The sequence below is a fragment of the Theropithecus gelada genome, chromosome 5 (genome assembly GCF_003255815.1).
Source record: "Theropithecus gelada isolate Dixy chromosome 5, Tgel_1.0, whole genome shotgun sequence".
Taxonomy (NCBI): domain Eukaryota; kingdom Metazoa; phylum Chordata; class Mammalia; order Primates; family Cercopithecidae; genus Theropithecus; species Theropithecus gelada.
In genome coordinates this window covers 143,874,326-143,897,280 of record NC_037672.1, presented here as the reverse complement: position 1 = coordinate 143,897,280, position 22,955 = coordinate 143,874,326, and the positions used below count along the sequence as shown (strand labels likewise).

The following is a 22,955-nucleotide window of genomic DNA, read 5'->3' as shown; positions in this document are numbered from 1 at the left end:
ATATCCCATGTTCATCTCCTGGTCTTCACTGCAGAGCTGCCATCATGTCTGCTAAGATCACTTAAATGGTCATATAACTGCTCTACCCACACCCACTCTCACTCCACCACACTCCTCCTGCTAGAGTGGTCTCTTGAAAACATTAGATCATGACATTCCCCTGCTTAAAATCTGCCATTAGCTTCCCATTCTTCACCTGGCCTGAAGCTGTGCATGGTCTGGACTTTACTGAGCTCTCTGACCTTCTCTCTCTTTCTCCCCACCAGTCTCTACTCCCGAAGTGGCCTTATTGCTGACACTTCTTATGCAGGTGTCAACTTGAATGTGACCTCCACAGTGAGCCGTTCCTTGACCTCCTAATAAAATGTAAATGAGTAAGGAAGCAGGGTAAGCTAACATATAGTTGTCACTGGAATGGCCAAACCCAAGTGATGGGGGTGTATTTTACTTTGGAATGGATAGAATTGTTCAAAGGCAAAGGGCTTCTGGGTTTTGTATCATCTACCTTCACAGAAGAAATTTCAGTATGCTTCATTACTTTCTAAGTGACTAGATTATTGTTGTGCCTTATAGGTTCATTTAAAACAATCAAATCCATTGTATTCACATTCCATATTTGATAATGATGATTTGACTTTAAACTACAAAGTCAAATTTGACTTAGCAGTGAACTTCAAATGGTTCACTACTACTATCTAACTGATCTTTAGCAAGTACAGATAGTCATGCCAGAAGAGTTTCTGTGCGTCGGGTTTTTAATTCTGTGTAATATTATCAGAATGCATTATTGTTTTCAAAAAGAACTTAAAATATCACCTATTATCATATCATAATTACTTTGAGTAGCTAAGTAATAAAAGAGTCATTTATAGATTCAAATAAACATTTCTAGAGGGCACTTTACAGATTTAGCTATGTATATGAGGAAACAAAATCATCTGGGGACAGAGTATGTTAATCTGCTCAATATTATTTTCTGCTTCAGATATCAAGTTCTATTATATGGAAGAATATATTTGGTTCAAAATTGTGTGCATCTCTAAGATATTACTTTCTTTCCAAATATCTTATTTTTAGTATCATCAGTGGGTGTTTATTGAACATCACTTTGTCAGCAAGCTCAGTGGCAGTTAGGACTGTTTGTTACTATATTCAGTGAGTTTTGGCTGTAAAGAAACAAAGAACAATTTACTTTCATATCTTTTAAAGCCTTTTTCTCCTGCCTCATTTTGAATTGTATTATACTTACTCAAAGTAAATTAGTGTTTTGCCAGTCTACGTTTTTTTTTTTGCAGACTAGGTTTTTATCTTGAATTTCAAAATTTTCATCCAAAGGTACTTTTATGAACTACAAATATACTTTTTATATGCAAATCTAGCTTCTGGATTTGCACAATGCCTTGGCATTCTGAACATATGGAGCAAGACGAAGCCCATGTATTTAAGATACAATATTTCATAATTCTGTATTGGAAGTTAGATCCTTTCAAGTGTGCTCTTCCTCTGCTTAATTCATTTTTGTTTACTTTTGAAATTTTTTATGAAATCATTTTGGTTTCTCTTAAAACAGTTTGCTGTTTGGTAAAGTAATAAATTAAATTCTCTATGGAGGTTTGCAAATTAACTTCCTGAAGAAACCAGTTGCCAAGCAAATGTTTACATGACTAATCTGCAGATGAGACAGAGATAGGTGGGCAAGAGAAGGAAGAACCCGTTTCTTGCTAGGAAAGAAGATTTTGGTGTTCCAAAATGAAGAGAAAATTTCTTTCTCATGAATATTTTTAAAAAATAAGTGATTACAGAGAATGCAGATGGAAAGAGAGAAGAAATTGTCACTCCTTTTTGAAAAAATTCTGGCATTATCTTCTAGATTGGATCTCTAGCGTGTGAAACCAGGAATGAAAAGACCGTTTTGCCATGATTTAAAAGAAAAGAAAGAGAAGGAAGGGAAGAAGAAGAAAAAACAGAAAGAAGAAGGGGGAAAAGACTGATATCAATAAAGTTTAAAATTGGGGAATTTTAAAAATGTAGTTGGAAGGAGATTTTTGAAAAACAAAACAAGACAGAATAAAACAACAATGTTCACTAGGTGCAAAAAAATGGTCTCAAATTTTCACCAAAACCAAATATAGAGATAAAAGAAAAGATTTCAAATATCAACAGAACATAGAAATGCCAATTTTTTACGCATTTATATCTTTGTGTCCCTTAGGAGTTTGCTTTAAAATATTATTTTCACATATGGTGTTTAAGTTTACCAGCTCTAATAGACGTTTTTAAAAAATATCTCTAAGAGGAAACCATGGGAGTCATGACTTGCAGCTCTGGCTATTAGAGGAGCTGATTCCTTCTGCAGTTGAAAACTTGGCTTTGTTATGTAATACCTGTATTGTCTTAAGAAGGTTACCTGCTTTCTCTCATCTTTGCTTTCCACAACTATTTGGAGAGCATAATAACAAGAAATTCTTACAGGAATTAAATGAGATTCTCTATGTGAAACACATGTAGATGACACTCAGTTGAGACTATTATTAATTATCATTGCTCATTTTTCTTTGGCTTAAGCATTTATTAATAGTATAAATAGCCTAAATATTTTGCGTTAACTTTATGTGTTGATGTATGTAGTGATATTAATTTATCATTTCTCTTTAAATACCTTTTTGTTGTACTAAGTATCATTTTCATCATGTCCTAAAGGCAGAGTTTTAAATAAGATATATTTCAAACTTATAATACTAATCAATGAGAGGACTTTTTATTTTTATAGAGACAGGGACTCACTTTGTTGCCCAGATTGAACTTGAACTCCTGGCTTCATGCAGTCCTCTCACCTCAGCCTCCCAAAGTGCTGGCATGAGAGCTGGGAGCCATCGTGCCCAGCCAGTTTTTAAAGAAAATTTCAAGTTGCAATAAAAACTTTTCAGAAATGTACGGATAAACTCGCAGTTTTAGAAATACACAGAATATAGCTGGAGGATGTGGTTTTTCCTACAATAGCCCATAAACCTGTAAGAGCAAAATGTACTTCTCTATTTAAAAACCATTTGGGAAATTCCTTTTTCAGTGTGATAGGACAAAGTGATAAATAAAAAAAGATAAAAGGAGACAAGCACACAGGTACCACAGAGGATGAATCAGCCAGAACTGTCAGTCAGTGGGATAAACAATGATCCAGCCACATCACTCTCAATGTATGGGGCAAGATGGTTTTATTATGTTGTGTTTTGTCTTTGATAGTGTGTTCTTTCTGTATTAAGAAAACAGGGAAGATTAAAAACTATTTAGACCCTTTTCAAGCCTCCATGATGGCCAAAAAGCAATCCTTAAAATTACTGAGGTTACTGCAACTATGGAAAAATCATCTCTCTGGCCTATATCCGTATCCTGTTCTGTTTTCTATGTTGGAAATTGGAGATGTGGTAATAACCAGTGTCACCATCTCACTGTTTAAAGCAAAACCAAGTTATGGATTCACAAAAGCTCTTTTGCTTCACCAGGGTTTCCACAGATATTACCAGACCAGGCACTTTTCTGGGAAGCATAATCAGGTGATGCCCACCTCCAGATTAGAAGGGAACAGCATTATCATTCTCTTTTGTTTTTATTTTTTTCATTCTCTTTTAAAATAAAAGCATTTAAATGTCTAGTTATAAGAAATGAAAATGAGAATATAAGTTCGTAGGAGATACTTTTCCTTGATAGTTTTTATTATTTGGAAGCTTTTAAAACTTCATGTTTGTATTTCAGTGACTCTCTGAGACCATTTAAAATATGATCACCCTTTCTTTGATCTAGGAAGGCAACTTATCAAGATATATGTGTGTGTGTGCATATATATATATGCAAACACACATACAAATGTATGTAGTGTGTGTGTCTATAAATATATATATTGTATATGTGCATATTATGTGTATATATGTGTGTGTATTAACATCTTCAAGCTCTGTGCTTTAACTATTAATCCCAATTTTCTACATATCACTATATAAAAATCTTTCAATATACTTTAAGTGCTTGTCTTCAAGCCAAAGTGTAAGCATGTTAAGTCGAATTAAATACAGGCATACCTTCTTCTATTGCACTTTGCTGTATTGTACATCAGAGATACTGTATAGCCAGAAAACCCAGATAGAGAAGCTTCTTCCTCTTCTTCCCTGCAATCTACACAGTGCAGGCAAAACTTGACAGTTCTTTCATAAAAAGAATATCAGGGACACATCACTAATTCAGATGTCAGATTTACATTAACCAACATCAGTATATGCATGCAAACCTTGACGCAACAAAGAAAAGCTCCAGAAAAATAGCCTACATATTTTACTGTCAGAAGGGCTGTGGAGGCATCCTTAGGCCAAGTCTGTCGACTTAGACATGTATATAAAATTAGGTTTTCTTATTTAACTAGCTTGCCTATATTGCTTTTCATGGAAGCATCCTGTTTTTCCTACTTTAGGCAAATTAAATTTGTAAGGAAGAAGCTAAAATACTGAAATACTAGCTGACATGGGGAAGATAAAATAATTGGCCACTATGAAAAGGACAGACTGTCTGGGGACAAGGGCAAGGCATGACTGGGCCCTGCAGCCACCCTTTTCAGTGTATTTACATTGTGTTGAAATTAAATAACAGAATTCCTAACAAAGCATTATTTTGTTGACCTTACTCTATTTCATATGGCAGGGAAATAAGTAATGCATTTTAGAAAAGTTTTAATTGTATGTTTTGCTGTATTAGTTTTTGTTTTAGTTTAGGTTTATATATTGAAAAATTTAGCAATGTTGATTGCCTCTGTCCTTAAATTAATAAAAATTGTTTATTAATTTACTTATTAATTCATTACTATAGTATCTTCCAAACTCTTAGATGATCAATAAGAATCTTTCCAAATCTCTTTTTTGCTTCTTGGGTGTTTTAAAATTCCCTTCACATTGTTCCTAAGGGCTCAGAAGTTATTTGGTCAGAATAATTTCCAAAAAGCCTAAATTTTCTTCTAAGTATGCTAGGAAACCTTTGGCTCATTTTATGCAGGGAAATGATATGCTGTCACTTTAGTTTAAAGGGATCATTCAAGGCTGTTGGGCTCTGTGGATATTTGACTGGGGAGCACCCCGAGCAAAAGATGATGGTGGCTTGACTAGGGTAGATGTAGTGGAAATGATGAGAAATGGTTTAATTTAGAATATATTTAAGTGATAGGGAGATCAGAACTTACCAATGGAGTAAACATGGGGACTAAATAAAGCAATAGATAAAAAATGACTCCTTCTGAACTGACCCCAGCAACTAGTGGGATGTCTTGTTCACTGCTGAATCTCCAGCACCTATAACAGTATCCACATAGTAGGCACTCAAGAAATACTTTTTAATTAAGGCCAGCCTCATCCCAGCCCATGCATACTGTTTCCAGTTTAATTCCTTCTGTTCTTGCCTTGAAATTCATCTTCTTGCAAAAATAATAGTAATGACTAATATTTGTAGAGCACTTTCTATGTTTCAGGAATTATTTTAAGTGCCTCATATGTATTCATTCATTTAATTCACAAAAAGAATTTATTAGTTCAATTTACAGCTAAGAATTGATGCACAGAGATATTAAGTAACTTTCCCAAGGACACACAGATAACAAGTAGAAGAGCTGACTTTGAATCTATGCAGTCTGGGTCTAGCACTCATTCTTGGAGCATTATACCATTCTGCCTCTGAAAATACTCAGGTCTTCATTATTCCATGTTTTCTCTCATCTCTCATTCTTAGTGTATTTCTATTCTCTTGGCCTAGAATGATTTTTCTCCTAATTGTCTCATGACTCTTACTCATTCTTAAATGACTCAACTGTATTAGATAAACTTGATATAATCTTGTAATCTCCAGTACACTTATAGTACTATATTGCCATTGCTAGTATAATTGTTTCCTATACTAGACTACAAGCTTCAAGAGAGCTGGGGCCTTTGCTGTTCTGCTCATATGTGCATCCTTGGTACTCTACTCATACAGTGCTTAGCTCACCTCACAGGAATGAGAACCCATGATCTTTTACCCCTTCATAGCCTTGCACATGTGTTCTGCCTGGAAAACCCTCTGCTTTCTCTCATGCTTTGTGTACTGGGCAAGCTTTTATTTATCTTCCAGCCTCAACTTAACTGTTTCCTGCTTTGTGAGGCCTCCTTTGATCCACTTGGTAGAGTGCAGAGCTCCTGTTTGAACTATCTTGCTGGCCATTGACAGTAATGTACAAGTGTTTTATTTCCCCTTTATTAATATTTAACATACTGTAGTATGTTCTATACTATGTATGTATGTACTATAGTATGGAGAGTATATAGATTGTGACTCATTAGTGGGCAGTGATTGTGACCCATCAGATTGGGGATCGTGGCTAGGATTTAAGAAATGGAAAGAGAGTGTAGACAAATAGGATAGAAAGAAACGCATTGCATAGAAGAAAGCTAAATACTGGGAGGCTGCCATGTGTAATGGAATAGAGCATGAATTTTTAAACCATACTCTCTGGACTCCAGTCCCAGATTTACTCTCATTGACAAAGTATCTAGTTGACTTTGGCGAAGTTACTTAACCTTTCTGTACTTCAGTTACCTAATCTGAAAAAAATAAAGATAATGATAATAGGGCCTGTTTCCTAAAATAGTTATAATTAATTGAGGTAATAATTATAAACCGATCGGAACATTTTGCATATTTGTGCTTTTAAACATTGGTTTAATATATTACACACACATTTATACATGTGCTGAATTGCAATGTAAGTGTCTGATTTTGTTTTTCGTTTTTGTTTTTTTTTGAGATGGAGTCTTGCTCTGTTGCCTGGGCTGGAGTGCAGTGGCATAATCTTGGCTCACTGCAATCTCGGCTCACTGCAATCTCCACCTCACGGGTTTAAGCAATTCTCCTGCCTCAGCCTCCTGAGTAGCTGGAATTACAGATGTGCGCCACCACACCCAGCTAATTTTTGTATTTTTTCTTAATGTGAGTTGTCATAAGAAATGAACTCTGCTCTAGACTGGAGTCTTTGAAAGCAGGGATTGTGTTTTCAACTTTTAGGCCTTGGACTTACATAAAATAACACTTCTTTGCTTGTTGACTTTCTTTCCAGAATAGATTAAAGAAACTTAGAGTTCAGACTTTGTAGGCTGGACATAGTGGCTCACATCTGTAATCCCAGCACTTTGGAGGCCGGGGCGGGCGGATCACCTGAGGTGAGGAGTTCGAGACCAGCCTGGCCAACATGGTGAAACCCTGTCTTTACTAAAAATATAAAAATTAGTCAGGCGTGGTAGCAAACACCTGTAATCCCAGCTACTCAGGAGGCTGAGGCAGGAGAATTGCTTGAACCTGTGAGGCAGAGGTTGCAGTGAGCTGAGATTGCACCATTGAACTCCAGCCTGGGTGACAGAGCAAGACTCTGTCTCAAAAACAAAAAAATAAAAAACAAAAACACCAAAACAACAACAACAACAACAACAAAAACCTTTGTATTATACAGCTGTCAGATTATAACTAGAAAATAGAAAGCAAATAAATAAAGTATGTAAATACGCTCCCCAGTGGAATTGCTATAGTTACTATGAGGGAACATTAAGTTTCTCTTTCAACTTCTGGGTAGACTGGGCAAAAAGGAAGATGTGAAGAACTACAGAAGTCTCAACACCTGATGAAAAGGCATACATCAGTTCTTTAAGAGACAAGCTTTTTCCTGATACTAAGCTCCAAAAGAAAGTTATCATATAATCTTATGTAAGAAAAATTTGCACACCTAATGCAACAAAATGGTTATTTAGACAGCTTGTCATAAATATTACATCTTTCCATTAAGTTTTCTTTCAAACAAGACAGTAACAGGTAAAATAAATGATTGCTGTGTGCTATTCTCTGTGTTAAGTGGTCTATACAACAACCCTATGAACAATAACCCTTGTTATTACTCCCAGAGACCAAGGCATGGAGAGGTTAAGTAATTTGACCAAGGCAACCTATTGTTATAAAGCAGAAGCAAAGCAGTAGGAAAAAAGATGGTTCAAAGAGAGGAAGGAATGAATAAGCTAGAAAGAAAATGGATGACATACATTTGAAATCAATTTTCAGACTTTTCTGGTATTTCCAGTACTGCCTTGGATCCAGAACCTGCCTTGGGGCTCAGTTCTACCAGAACTCAGTTGTTCTGCAATCATGATTCAGATTTCCATGAAATCATTTTACTTAAGCTTGTCTGAAACAATTGTTTATCCTACAACCAAAGTAGCCAAAGAAATGCATTGCTGATTAAGGGAATTGTTTCTCAAAAGTTAATTTGGCTTAAGGTTTTTCCACATTAATGTCAAGGTCAAGATAAGTGACTAATCTCATTTCTTTTCTATGTTTGAAATGGCCACACAGAAGTACAAAGGATAATAAATTATTACCATGATAAGAAAGGAGAGAAAACAAATTAGAGATCTCAAAATTTCAGAAATGTTTTCAGAAAGCAGTTGAAATATGACTATAGAAAAAAATGATATTTTATAATGATAAAAGGAGTTGGCTCATCAAGAGGACATAAGCCTAAATGTTTGTGCTTCTGATAACAGAACTTCAAAAAACGTTGAACCAAAACTGATAGAAAGAAGAGGAGAAGTAGAAAAGTCCATAATTTTAGTTGGAGATTTCAACATCACTCTCTCAATAATTGGTAGAAAAACCAGTAGGAATATAGAAACCTTCAACAACGCCTTTAATCACCTTAAGTAATTGACACTTACGGAGTATTCCACCAAACAACAGTAGAACACATTATGTTCAACTGTGCATGGAGGATTTATCATAGTAGATTATAGTCTGGGCCATAAAACAAATTTTAACATGTTTAAATAATTTAAATCCTTTCAACTATGTTCTTTTACAAGAATGAAATTAAGTTAAAAAGGATGGCAGAAAGAGTTTTGGAAAATCTTCCCAAATTGGGAAGCAAGACAACATACTTCTAAATAACCCATTAATCGAAGAAGAAATCACAAGTCAAATTAGAAAATATTTTAACTGAATGAAAAAGAAAACACAGCATATCAAAGTTTGTGGGATACAGCTAAAGCAGTGCTTAAAAGGAAATTTATAGCATTAAAATGCTTGTATTAGAAAAAATGTAAATATCCAAAATTAATTTTCTAAGCTTTCCTTTTCAAAAACCAGAAAAAGAAAGCAAATTAAACTCAAAGTTAGTAGAGAAAAAGGAATAGTAAAATGAGAGCAGAAAACAAACAAACAAAAGCAATGAAACTAATGATGGTTTTTTGAAAAACAAATTGATCAACCATTAGTCAAACTGATCAGAGAAAAATAGAAGACACAGTTTACCAATTTGGGAAATGAAAAGGGACACATCATTACAGATTACACAAATATTAAAATGTTATTAGGAGATAAACTTCATGCTGATAAACTCAACGACTTAGATGAAACGGCTAAATTTCCCAAAAGACACTGCCAAAGTTCACTTACATAGAAACAAATAACGGAACAGATTTATATTTATTAAAGACATTAAAATTATAGTTTAAAAAATTTCCTACAAAGAAAATTCCAGGCCCATGTGGCTCCACTAATGAATTCGCCCTAACATTAGGGGAAGAAATAATGACAAACTCAACACAAACTCTTCAAGAAAATAGAAGACGAAGAAACACTTCTTAACTAATTCTGTAGCAAATAATATGATTAAGCAGCTGAAAGATCTTCATGATAATGTTAATATAAACCTATCACATATATTAGGGTTAAGGAGATGATCAGGAAACTGAGATTTAAGTGTATTAAGTATATTCTTAAATGCAGAGAAGTAATATAGCACATGCTATATATGTGTTATTTGTTGGATATAAAATATTAATCTGAAAAAATAAAACCAGTAATACTTGCAAATCAGTTGTCCTAAAAACTTTCCCCTGAATCGAAACGCTCCTTTTATTAAATGCCAGATTTTCATGTGTGTATATGAGGCATACACCTTTACACATACATATACATATATATTCTGTTATATTAATTTATTTGCCTTTTCTTATATTAGTGCCACTAATGTTTTTATCAATATAGTTGAAATGCATTCTTATATCTGGCAGAAAGTCCCTTTTGTTCCAAATGAGAAAGTTTTTCTTGTATATTCACTGTTTTATATGAATTTTAGAATAATCTTGTCAAGAGTTGGGGAAATATCATTAAGATTTTATTGGGATTGTGCTAAATTCATATGTTATTTTAGGAGAACTGACATTATTAAAATACTGAGTCCCACATTAACAAGAACCTTTCATTTCAATTGTGTTAAATAATAACATTGACATCTCTTCACATTCCTGGCTTCAGTGAAGACGATTCTAATGTATCCTAAACAGAAAAAGCCTTTTGCCATAGGTTTTTTAATAGATACACGTTACCAAGATAAAGAAGCTTTTTTTTAGTTTCCATTTTTCTTAATCATGTGTGAGCTTTGAACATTGTGAAATAATTTTCTTGCACCTACTAGATTATTATAAAGTTACTAGAGTTTCTATTTTGAACTATTCTTCCAATTCTGAGATAAACTCACAATGGTTTCAATTTATTGACTTCTGTGTGTGTGTGTGTGTGTGCACGTGTATGTGTATATGTGAATTTTGCATCTAAATCATAATGATATTGAGCTGTGGTTTTCATTTTCTCTTGCTACACTTTAAGGTTTTGTAAAATTGACTAAAGAATTTTTATCTTATTCAATTAAAAGTGAGGGCAAATTAAAGTTTTTTTCAGATAATGCAAGGACCTAGACACATCTCTTTCTCTGCAGTCTTTCTGGGCCCTCCCCCAGCAAAAGAAATTACAATGGTTACTTGTATTTTGTAAAATCGACCGAAGAATTTTTTATCCTTTTCAATGCTCTAGGACATTTTGGATGAAATAGGAATTTCTTATTGTTGAAAATTTGGTAGAACTCCCACGTGCAACTGAACAGTTTTTCTCCTTTGGTGAGAGTAGGGGTCAGGGAAAAGGGGTTAGGTAGGTCTTATAATTAGTCTTCTAAATCTTCTCCAGCTAATTGTTATTTTTGAAAACTAAGTGCCTGTTTATGCAAAATTTTATATTTACTGCAATGAAGTTTAACATGATATTTTCTAATAATGTTAAAGTCTCTTCTATATTTCTTGAAATATTCTCTATATCTTGAAGGTAGTGTAAAGATAATGATGGCTAATAATACGGGGCCTAGGGTTGGACTGCCTCTGTTGATGAACGAGCTCCATCACTCACAGGTGTGTGATCGTCACCTTGTTAATTAAACTCTTTGTGGCGTAGTTTTCTCATCTGTAAAATGGAGATTAAAATGATAGCACCTATCTCATAAAAAATGTTGTCAAGTTAAATAGGCTAATTACATGTAAAGTATTGAAAACAGCACCTGGCACATCATTAAGCATACCGTAAAAGTTAGCAGTTACTATAATTATAATTAGAAGCCTTTTCCATTCATGCTGCTATTTTTAGTGACTATCTGTTTTTGTTTTTCTTGGTTATGCTTACACAGATATCTCTGTCTTTTCACGTAACCAGTTCGTTTGTTTTATGGGTCAACTTTTTGGTCTCTCTTTTATCATTTTATTAATTTACTGTTAATATTTTCTTCTCAGTTTTTTATTTAGTATTATTTCATAATATTTATTTTGTTAGGATTTTTTCTATCATCCTGAGTTGAAAGCTAGCTTCTTCACTAGTATCAGTTGCTCCTGTTTTTCAGAAAATGCACTTAAATCTATAGCTTCCTTTTTAAATATGATGATAACTTCTTTTTTCTTTCCATTCTAAATATGTGAAAATTTCCATACTGGTTTCACATTTAAGCAAATAATAAATTTGGAGTGTATTTCTAAATTTGCAGGTGAATAGTTTTTGGTGTTTGCTTTTTTTTTTTTTTTTTTTTTTTTTTTTTTTTTGTGTAGGGGATCCAGGATTGGGAAGTAAATCTTCACTCATGCTTAGTAAGTGTGTCATGGATGTATATCCATGGATGTGTAGTAAGTGTATGAATTTACAAAATTCCTGGTGTGACCAGTACTTGGCCAGATTTTATAAATATTTATTTTTTTGAAAAATAAGTATATGTTATCTATTTAATTTGGTAGATAGTTCTCTATATAAAAATCTCTCAGAATATAAATATTAGCGTGAGGCTGTTATTTCAATCAAGCTAGGCAATTACTGTTCAAATACTTTTCCCTCTACTTTATCTGTAAGTTTCTGGAAAAAAAATTAAAATCAATGTCTTCTCTTTCTTCTGTTAATTTTATGTATTTTAAGCTATATTATTAGGTGCATTGTTTCCTACCTGCTATATTTTTCAGTAAATTAATCTATTTATAAATCTGATATTATTATACTCCTTTAATGTTTTCTGCCTGAGTTCTATTTTGTTTAATACTAATAATATTATACAAGTTTTCTTTTTGTTGGAATTTGCATTATTTTGTGGGAATACAAAAGAAAAATATTCTTGTTCTCTACCTACTAATCTATTTTATACTTTTTTAAAAAAGTTTAAATCCAAGGCTCTTTTATTTCATCTTCTTGCAAATACTTTCTTTTGTTATTGCAATGTTCTTATTGATATACTTTTTTATTTACTAATTCTATATTCTAAGTTATAACTAGTAATTTTCTAAATGTTTAGATAGCTGCAATAAAATTAATATCATATTCAGGAAAACAAGATCTTTATATACAGATGTTTCCTGATGAAAGAATCAAAATGATCCATTGACTTTTTGTTTTTATTAATTTAGTTTTTATTATGTTCTGGAAGTTTATTGTATACATATAGTCTGTGAAAAGTCCTGGCTTCACTGTTCATGTGCACAGTGCACACTTACTTTGCAACAGTCATTAAAAGCACATACTATGAAAGATTTGTTTACATGACTTACAGTTTGGTAGTCATCTTTTAAGCATTCAAGTTTGATAGGGAAATACATTCTAATTTTATTTTTAGATAAGGGGAAAATCAAAATATGTTGAGTCAAATGAGGAACTGTTTCTATCATAGAAACTTAAAAACCCAAAGAAGAAATGAGATCAACCGCTGCTCTTAAGTAGTCAGAACTTGACATTTCTCTTAAGATAAATTACACAGATTTCTCACCCAAGAAATATAGGATCTTTATATATAAAAATATAGAACAGAATCAGTCTAAGAATCGTTTGGTTTCTTTTAAAAAATTTTATCAAAAAAGGGATGCAAGAGAGTATAGTTGACGGAATACCAATGATTGATTTGTAAAAGAGAAGCTTTATAAGTGTATATTTTTTCTCATGACAAAATACCATTACTTCACTAGAAGACATGCCATAGTAAGAGAAATATACATGCAGTTTTTGTTATTTACCTTTACACTATCATCCATTACATTACTGAAAAGAGCATGAATAATGTTTTGTTTTCATTTTTAATTTATGTGATTTTTCCCTTTGTATGTTAAACGTGTTATATTTCTCTTTAAAACTGGTCATGTTTATAGCTCAATGTATACTATTCTTCTTGCCATTATTTTTAATATGTTTAAAGTATTTTAAGGAAATATATGTTTAGAGGGAGCAACATTAGAATATATATGACAAAACTATAGGTGTAAAGAATTGATTGTTTTACCTTTCTCAGAGAAAGATCCTCATGTAGTTAATATGAAAGGTTTTTTCTTGAAAAGGTTAAAAAAGTTCTAATCAACTTTTGTACATTATGTAGAACTTCATTTTCTAAACTCTGCAAAAGAAAGTTTCATATTTAATGGGGAATCATGAATTATTCCATTTATTATCTACTTCCTCCTTTCAAAGACATGATCTGGATAAAAGGCGGGGTGAATAATTTCAAAAAATACAATACATTTTTAATGGGAAGGTGCAAACTACAGATTCTCATGACTATTAGCAAGTGTAGAGGAAACAGAATTTTACTTGCAAAACTCGTCAAACTCTTGCAAAGATAAAATGTATGACATACTTTAGTAAAAAAAAATGCAGTGAGCTGAAGTTTTCTTTATAATGCAACTTGTTTTTACTAAGTTTGCTCTTTATATTCTCCAGCTTTTCATTTTTATTAAAAGTTTGATATTTCCCTGAATGTATATGGAAAGTTGATAGTTCTTTTATTTATAATGCTGTATAGAAAGCTAAAAGAAAATTTTAAATGATGTTATTTCAGAAAAAGTTTTCCAAACAAAATTTCAAAAATTGTGGAGGGTATCATAGAATTATGTTTCAAAAAACAGAGTGTCAGTGTGAAGATGGGTGGTTTTAAAAAGAAGAACACAACAGAGTGAATATCGTATTCTGTGGAGTTTTTTGTTAATATAAATTATAAATATTAATTTAGACAAAAATGATCATTTGATGAGTAAGCATGATGAAATTTACATGTATATTTAGTCCACTCTTTGTAGTCCTGTGATATGAAGCTCATTTTTTGTTTCCCTCCTTTCCTCATGGTTTTTTCTTGTTATTTTAGGATACAGAATATACCAGAATTGTATTACTCACTTGAATTTATTTTGTATCATTATAACTCAATTTAAAAACTAAGATTATTTCCAGGGTTTATTTTTCAGCTTAGGTTTAACTGGTTTTTCTATAGTAGAGAAGTAGTGTAATCTGAAAGAAAAGAACAAGAATCCACATGATTTCTGCAGTTAGCCAAAGGTGTTTGGAGTCAAGTGTTGTAATCCTGGCTTGAAAATACTGTCCCTGAAAAATTATCCTTTAACAATGACGCTCATTTCATATCTTTCCATGTGGAATCTTTGGCTTAACATTTTTCTACACGAATTATTTTGTATAAGGTTTGAATTTCTCAAAGGATTTTGCAAGTAATAAGACTTTTATCAAAATCGCATGTGTAATTAACCTCATATAAGGAGCTTTTCTTCCTATCCTTTTTTACCAAACTACTAAAGAAGTTTTCATTAAAGGCAGTTACTTTTTGTGAGATCAACAAATGTTTCTAAAACAAACAGTAATGTTTTTAAGTTTTAAAAATGTGTATGTTTGAGGTTTTTCGATACAGAAAATGAATGATGCTAAAGTGCTGTGCGACAGCTACCGTGGGTAACTATTTTGGTAATACTTTCTATTTACTGATAAATAGTTTATCCATTCCTAGTTGATAACAATTACTGTACTTCAAATATTTGATTAAGTGGAAATCACTTGAATAAATCACTTTGAGCAGGTGGGCACATAAAAAAATGCCTTTATGTTATTAAGGAAATTATCTAAAGTTATTGTAAAGATTGTAGTCCTGTACTATTTGCTAAATAAGCATGATTTCCTCTGATATTTGTTAATCACCAAAGAAAATACTGTTTGGTTAATAAACATTTGTTGATCTCACATGAAGTGACTGCCTTTAATGCAAAACATCAGTTCTATCAAAATAGAATCTGTGAAATAATTTCTGTCCCATTCTACACAAATATTCCATAACTTCCAAAATATAATCACCCATGTTGAATTGAATTCTTATCAGGATATTGAGAGAATCTTTACTGATCAAATGTTTAGATATTTTTATTATTCGTTGAAAGGGTTATATTAGTGATAGTACTATTTACAAAATACCAGAGGATAAAGTTTATTCCTACTGTTTCTTTTTTTAAATAAAGTTGGAACTTAGGTTAGTTTTTTCAAAATAGCATTTTTCAATTTGTATATATACTTTAATAATGTTGAAAGTCTGACTATGCTTTTCTTTATTCTTAATAGATAAGAAATCCAAAACTACAAAGCAAAACTTGCATATGTAACAGTTTCCTCTAAAGTTCAAGTTAGTAAACGCATAACTGTTTTTATAATCACATAAAAATTCTATTCCATAAAAAGTTCTGGGGGGCAGATTTTATTTATATATTTAAAATTGCTAAATTGGACTATCTACCTAAATTGAGTCTAAATCAAAACTGAAACAGAATGCTATATTAATATTTATATTCTGACTTTTTGGTAAGATTTTTATATTGCTTAATTTCTTCACTTCATATAAAAGATGAAATCATATTTATTTGTATGCAATTCTAAGAAATTCCTAGAAAAATTATAAATTAATATATTACATTAGATAATTTCTTTGGAATGAAGCTAAAATGTTATCTGAATCTTTACAAGGAGAATTTTATATAATTTTTATATATCATTTTATATAAATTATATACAATTTTATTTTTAAATATTTTATATTATTTAATATAATTTAATAAATTAATAATATAATTAATAATAATGAAATATATTATTTTATATAATATATATATAATTATATATAATATATATATAATATAATTTTATATAGATTATAATATAATTTAATATAAATTATAATATAATTTATATAAATAATATAAAATTTATATAATATATAATTTCATACATGTAAATAATATATAATTTTTATAATATAATTAGATATATATAGTAGTATATAAAATATATAATGGTACAATATAAGCATATCACAATATTTATACTTTCAAATTATATTTTTAATCTCAAAGTGAATATGATTTAGAAATTCTATTAAAAAATCAAGATCATTATAATGGCTGTGATATTAAAATTATTATATGATTAGTCATAGTCATAACTGAGATAATACTATAAAAAGAGCTTTTTAATTAAAACATATTAAACTATACATACATTGAAGTGACTGTATTGTGTTCATTATATGTTCAATACTCTTAAAGGAGGTTCTGAAATGTTTAGAAGACATTAATAACAATATTTATGTTAATGATGAATTCTAGTTGTAATGACTATAATGAAAGATTATTTTGATCCAAATATAATAAATTCTACTCTTTGAGATGTTAACATATAATAATTAAATTAAATCATATAGAAAATAAGCAGTAGTCATATTATTTATGATTGGTGGATGTATGGGATACAAAACAATTTGTTTTAGAGAATTCATCATAATTTAAAAGTGCTTTATATATGTATTTTATTTGGATTAATACAAGTTTCTCATTAAATATGTGAATGTTTAAGTATAAAATATTTTTCTAATTTTTCCAAAAATAAGAATTGGATGCTATGAAAACTATTAATCTATGATATGCCACCTCCCCATTTACATTTTTAACAGTTGAATCTTTGTTAACTCATCTCATAGACAGCTACATGTTTTGCTGTTCCAGATGGATGAGATAGAATACCATGCATAACTTTACATTTATCTTCTTTGAGTGTCAACTTATTTGCATATCAATTAAAATAATATCTGTATTAGGATGGATAATGAAAGTTATCAAATTTACATGATGTAACTGCAGTTTGCTAAATTTCCAGTAGATGCCCCCAGAGACCAGTCAACTCATTGGAAAGCTTTTAAATTTAAAGACCTTTTTATATTGAAACTTCTTTCTTGCTATATTTTGAAGTACATGGAAAATAAATTAAGAATTCTAAAAATCTTAACTCCCTAATGTTTCTTACAAAAAATACATATATGGCTGTTGGCAGTCCAATTCTTAATCATTACTAATCAATACTATGACTAATAATTGTGAACAATCTAAGTGTGTAAAATTAAGAAAAATGCTTTCAGTTTTCATTGTAATTCTATATGGCTTTAAAGCAAAAAGTCGTTTTGAACAGTGTCAAATTTTTTGTCTTTTTCACTTCTCTCTCTTTATACATTTATATGGTTAGGAAAATGCTCTATTATTATGTTAGCTTTTGGGAAAAAATAGCATTTTTACCAAAAACTATAAAACATAAACAACTCATACAATTTTTATCAGTTAGTATCTGTGTATGTCAAGAAATGACTTTTTTCATTCTAATTACAGTATACATAATATCTACCTACACTGAAAAAGATAGGTAAGAATAGTGATTCACTTTATTCCAAGGAAATTATATTAACTGAAGCTATTGAAGTATTAATTTAAGTCAATGTAATTATTCCGTAGGTGATTCCAATAACATTTATCCCTACCATATGAATGTAAAACTGTTATAACTGACACATAGATAACCCACTTGTGACTTTTAAATATTAACTTAATGAAATAAAAGTATTATCCTGACTTTTGATTAGATATTACATATCTTTTGACTTTATCTTTGTCAGATTAAATGAAAATTTTATGACCTTGTTTTAAAGTATTTTTTTATTGAACTGCTTTTGAAATATTTCACTGAATGTAAAGCTTCATGTTGATTCCATAATTCAGTTTATCCTATGCAAAAAATATGTTAAATATATCAGTCATATAATTGAATAGAAGATAATGTCTTTGATTTTAAAAATTCACCTAATAACCAATATAAAGACCTACTTAGGGGGTTTTATATTAGTTATTAGATGTATTAGTTTAGGTACAGAGAGAGTAAAATAAATTGTAATTTCTATTCATTGCATCTATTCACCTTTTTTATATTTGTAGGAGTATATGCTTTTTATCCTTTCAAATGTTTGTCTTTGTCAGTGTTTTTCCTGTTAGACTTTACACCCTCGAGTGGGAACCATATCTATTTAATTTGCTCTTCCTGGATGCTGCTGGCTGTCTGCTGTCTCCTGTTAAAGGGAAGGATTCTCTGGGGGAGTCACAAAATGATACTGATCTCTGTCTAATACCCAACCTAAACATGGATTGCCATGGAAAAAGAGAATGGCTTTCCAATTGAAAGGTTGTATCATAATTGTCAAATAATATCAAATTCCTAATCAATGCAAATAAACAGAATGTTGTGTGGAGGAGGAGGAGAAGAAGAAAAAGCAACAGTACATGATATAATAGGAAGCAGTGGAAGGAAATGGGAAGAATTCACAATTTTCAACCAGAGGGAGCTGGATGTGAATTCTAACTCTGCCATTTACTATTAATAACTTGTATGGCTTTGGGCAATTCACAACCTCACTGAAGACAGGTTTTTTAATTTGTAAAAATTGAAGTAGTACTTTATACAGTTATTGTGCCAGTTAGAAATGATGTCTACACAGTGCCTGACACATTGTGGGTGCTCTATAAATAGTAGCTATTCAAAATAGTTTAAGGCAGAATTTTAAAACACTGTAATATCTCCATGGCTGTTTTGCAGTAAATTATCCATTTCCCAGCATCTCTAACATTCACCTGCTGTGGAGTTATGCCATATTGTTCAGCTCTGCTTTCTGTCAGTTTCTAGATTTTTTTAATCTCTGCATTTTTTAAGGGAGATGTTGATGTGAATTCAGAACAGTTAACAGCATCTCTATTGAATGAATAATACCCTTAAATGGCAATAAAGCCTATATGAAATGCTTGACTACTTAATGTCATTCTCAAATGCGTTCTCAAGCTGCATCCCTTATCCCATTGCAGCCCCAGGTATCTGCAGTGTCAAAGATCTTCCTTAGGATACATTCAGCATGTCCACGATTTTGCTTCTGTGAATGGCACATTTTTTTCCTGTCAGATGAACTCTCCTCATATTTTATAATATTAAATCTCTCCATAAATTTTACCAGAGTTCTTTATTTTCATCCAGTATCGTGGCATCAGTTCAAGAAGATTTTTCTTTTTCTGATGCTTAAAAACAGCATCTTTTAATTTAGACTAATATTCATAAAAGTTTTTTAATGTGTAAATGAAACCAAAGGCTAAAAAGTTTATGGCCAAATGAAATAACGATTAAACAAATAAATCTGAGTTTTGTTTATATTTCTATTTGTGTTTAAAACAATTCTTTCATACAGCAAGTGAACTTTGGCTATGGTTCTCTGTTACGAAATTTAAAACCTGAGAAATTCAAATATAATGGTAGAGATTGACATTCCTTTTTTTTAGATAGCCAATTTATTTTAACAAATGAAGATTTTCTGGTTAGAAGAAATAATTCGCATTAACTATGAAGGTTTAGATAGGAACCAATTTATTAAACCACTATAATTGTCCTTTCTTGCTCTCAAATGTTAACAATGAGGCTTAAACAGTAGCATATTAGTATGCATAGGTATGTGTGCATGTGTGTAAAAAGTAGAGACGATATCAGCATAGTTCTATATGCATATTTAAATACATTTCTATTTGTAACATCACCTGTAAAGAATGATCTTTTTAAAAAATGTACTGGAAATTTTAAAAATTGATATTAGTTATATATCATAGATGTTTGAGGCTGAAAGACGGTGTGGAAATAATGATTGTCCAATCCCTTCTGAATCACTTAGTGTTCTTTGGTCACAGACAGCAGAAATGGATTCTGACTAAATCAAGTGAAAATGATTTTATTGAAAGGATGTAGTGGAATTTAGAGGAGAACCCAGATCAGAAGAAAAAGACCAGACCCGGCCCTCTCGAATGGATATAGGTAGCAGAAACTATGAGACAATCTTGTCAAAATTCTGCCAGAATTGATTGAGTGCCAACAACCTCCTACAGCTTTGTGTTGCTTGCCTCAGGTTTCAGAATTTTGGGAGAGAGACCAGTTGGCCTAATTTGGGTCAATAACCCACTCTTTGGCTAGGGAGTCCCTGAATTTCCATGCCACCAAGACTACACACAATGTGGGGAAGGTTATTTCTGAAATACTTTTAGAGTGTGCCTCCTGTGGACGTGGAGCTAGATGCTGGGTGGACCAAATCCAGCAAAAGCACCTTCATCTTCCGGGGGTGGGGGAATGAGGCCCAGAGAGTGATTTTTCTGGATTTCTGACCCTGTTGGGATTAGAACTGAGATGGCCTTCTAACTGCCCTATCTAGCATTTATTTGTATCATTTATGGTCAATGTTTAAATTTTTATCTATTTATAATTTTCTTCATTTTTGCCCCCAAATGTTTTCTTCACTCCTAGAAAGACTGGCCGGCCAAACCTGGTTCATAAACTTTCTTAAAAAGGTTATGAGATTTTTAAATGATTTTTTAAGCTCATAAGCTATTGTTAGTTTTAGTGTATTTTATGTGTGGCCCAAGGCAATTCTTCTTCCAATGTGACCCATAGAAGCCAAAAGACTGGACACCCCTGACTTCTAGGACTTTGTAATTGTCACTGCATTTGTCTGTCCAGTATCCATTCCTTCTTCTGTCTTTGCAGACATAACTCTAGTTTTGTTTGGGGGCAGCAACATGCCCAAGAGCAGGCAGGGTATTTATTTTTCCAGACTCCTGGCACCAAGTTGAGGAGTGGGGCCGTGACAGGGTTCTGGCCAATAAACAAGTGGAAATCTGCTAGTGGTTGCAGGAATGTTTTGTTTTTCCCATAAGGGATGCTAGTGCCACCCCACTTTCCCTTTTCTTCCTGTCTTGAAAGTGGACATCATGTCTGAAGCTGTAGCAGCCCTGTAGCAACCAGTAAGGGACCAGAAGGAGGGAAAGTCAAGATAACCCCAGAGACATGGCCTTGAACTTGCCAGGCCACTGAACCAAGGCCCTCAGCTGCCTGCCTTTAGGCAAGAAAATTAGAAACCTTCATTTTTCACAGCACTATGACACAAGTTTCTTTTACTTACTAGCTGAATGCATTCCTAGCTTATGAGGTCCTTTACATGTGTCAATCTCTGATGTACTTGATCTGTCTTTGTTCTATCAGCTCTGGAAATATGCTGACCTGAACCCTTCAGGAGTGCCCCAGTACTTCTCATTTCAGTTTTAGCTGTGTCTTACGTCAGTCCCCAGTGGGCAGCCCATGAACAGTTGTTAGCATACATCTCCTTGCTATGGCCAGATGACATTGTGACAGACATATCAGCCCTCTCCTCCCAGTAACTTCTGGGCCACACATGGAGCCCACTGGAATATTAAGTCCCTTCTCCTATACCATTCAGGGCTGTGGGCAATTACAGGGATGATCCTTGTCGTCCTCTGCCTAGAAATGCTATGCAGTGACTTTTGCTGCCTTTGCATGCCCTTGTGTATGGGGAGGTGGGAAGAGGGATGTTGGTAGTCCTCCCTGCCTTCAAGAACCCTAGATGGGAAGAAGGATATGAGTGTTTTCTACTCTTGGCTCCCACTGCATTTCATAGGATATTGACTTTTTTACTCTCTGAGCTCCTCCATTTGACTGGAGTGAGGAAGAGAAAGAGAACATGGCCCTCCAAGCATCTCGCTGCCTTTCTCCATACTCTCCTCCTCTATCGCAATTGGAGGACAGCAATAAGTAACAACCACTATTCCTTTTCTCTTCCCCATTTCAAATATATCTTATTCTCATGCTAAATGTTGGCTTTTGATCTTTTGACCTAGGATCCATGTGGTCTCTTTATTCTCTTTATGGACTAATTCTGTAACAACCTGACTGCCAGATAGGGGAAGGTTGCAGTTCAGCTGGGACACTTCTTCTAGATGACTTTTGTAAAATGCAGTCTTGTCATGTCGGTTCCCTGACTCTGATCTCCAATAGCTCTACCTCCCTGCTAGCTTGCAGTCCAGACTTCTCACTGTTGTTTTTACCGTAAGGTCTCTTCATGATCTGGGACCTGCCTTTTTTCTAAACTTCCTGTCTCACCACTCTCCTGCTTGCCACTTCTTATTTGTTTGTTCTCTACCTAAGCTGATTCACTGGATAAGAAATTCTTGGCAGATGCAAGTCTAGTCATTTTGTTTTGTTTTGTTATTTGTTTGTTTTTTGAACTCTGTAGGTGAATCTAGTGCATAATGAGGAATTGAGAAGCAGCAGTGAGATTTCACAGTTCCCAGAGTATTCTCACATACCTAATTTCATTTGGTTCCTAGAGGAATTCCATGGTGTACGTAGCATATACTAGTATACACAGCTTAGAGATGAGAAGACTGGAGACCTAGGGAGGTGAGGCAAAACTGGGCTCAATCTTGGTGGTCTGGGCTGTTTCCACTCCACGGTGAATTTTTGTTGCCAGTAGTATCACATCAGGTCTTTTGTCCTATTTTTTTAAAAGAATATAACATAATTAGTATAAAGCTACATCTTTTGGCATC

At 32.6% G+C, this 22,955-nt stretch overlaps 1 protein-coding gene across 4 annotated transcripts in view; it reads left to right on the top strand.

Annotated features, from left to right (window-relative positions):
- The window catches only part of TTC29 (tetratricopeptide repeat domain 29), a 252,624-nt gene that overhangs the window by 11,495 nt on the left and 218,174 nt on the right, over positions 1-22,955 (top strand). The gene's annotated exons all lie outside the window — the stretch shown is intronic.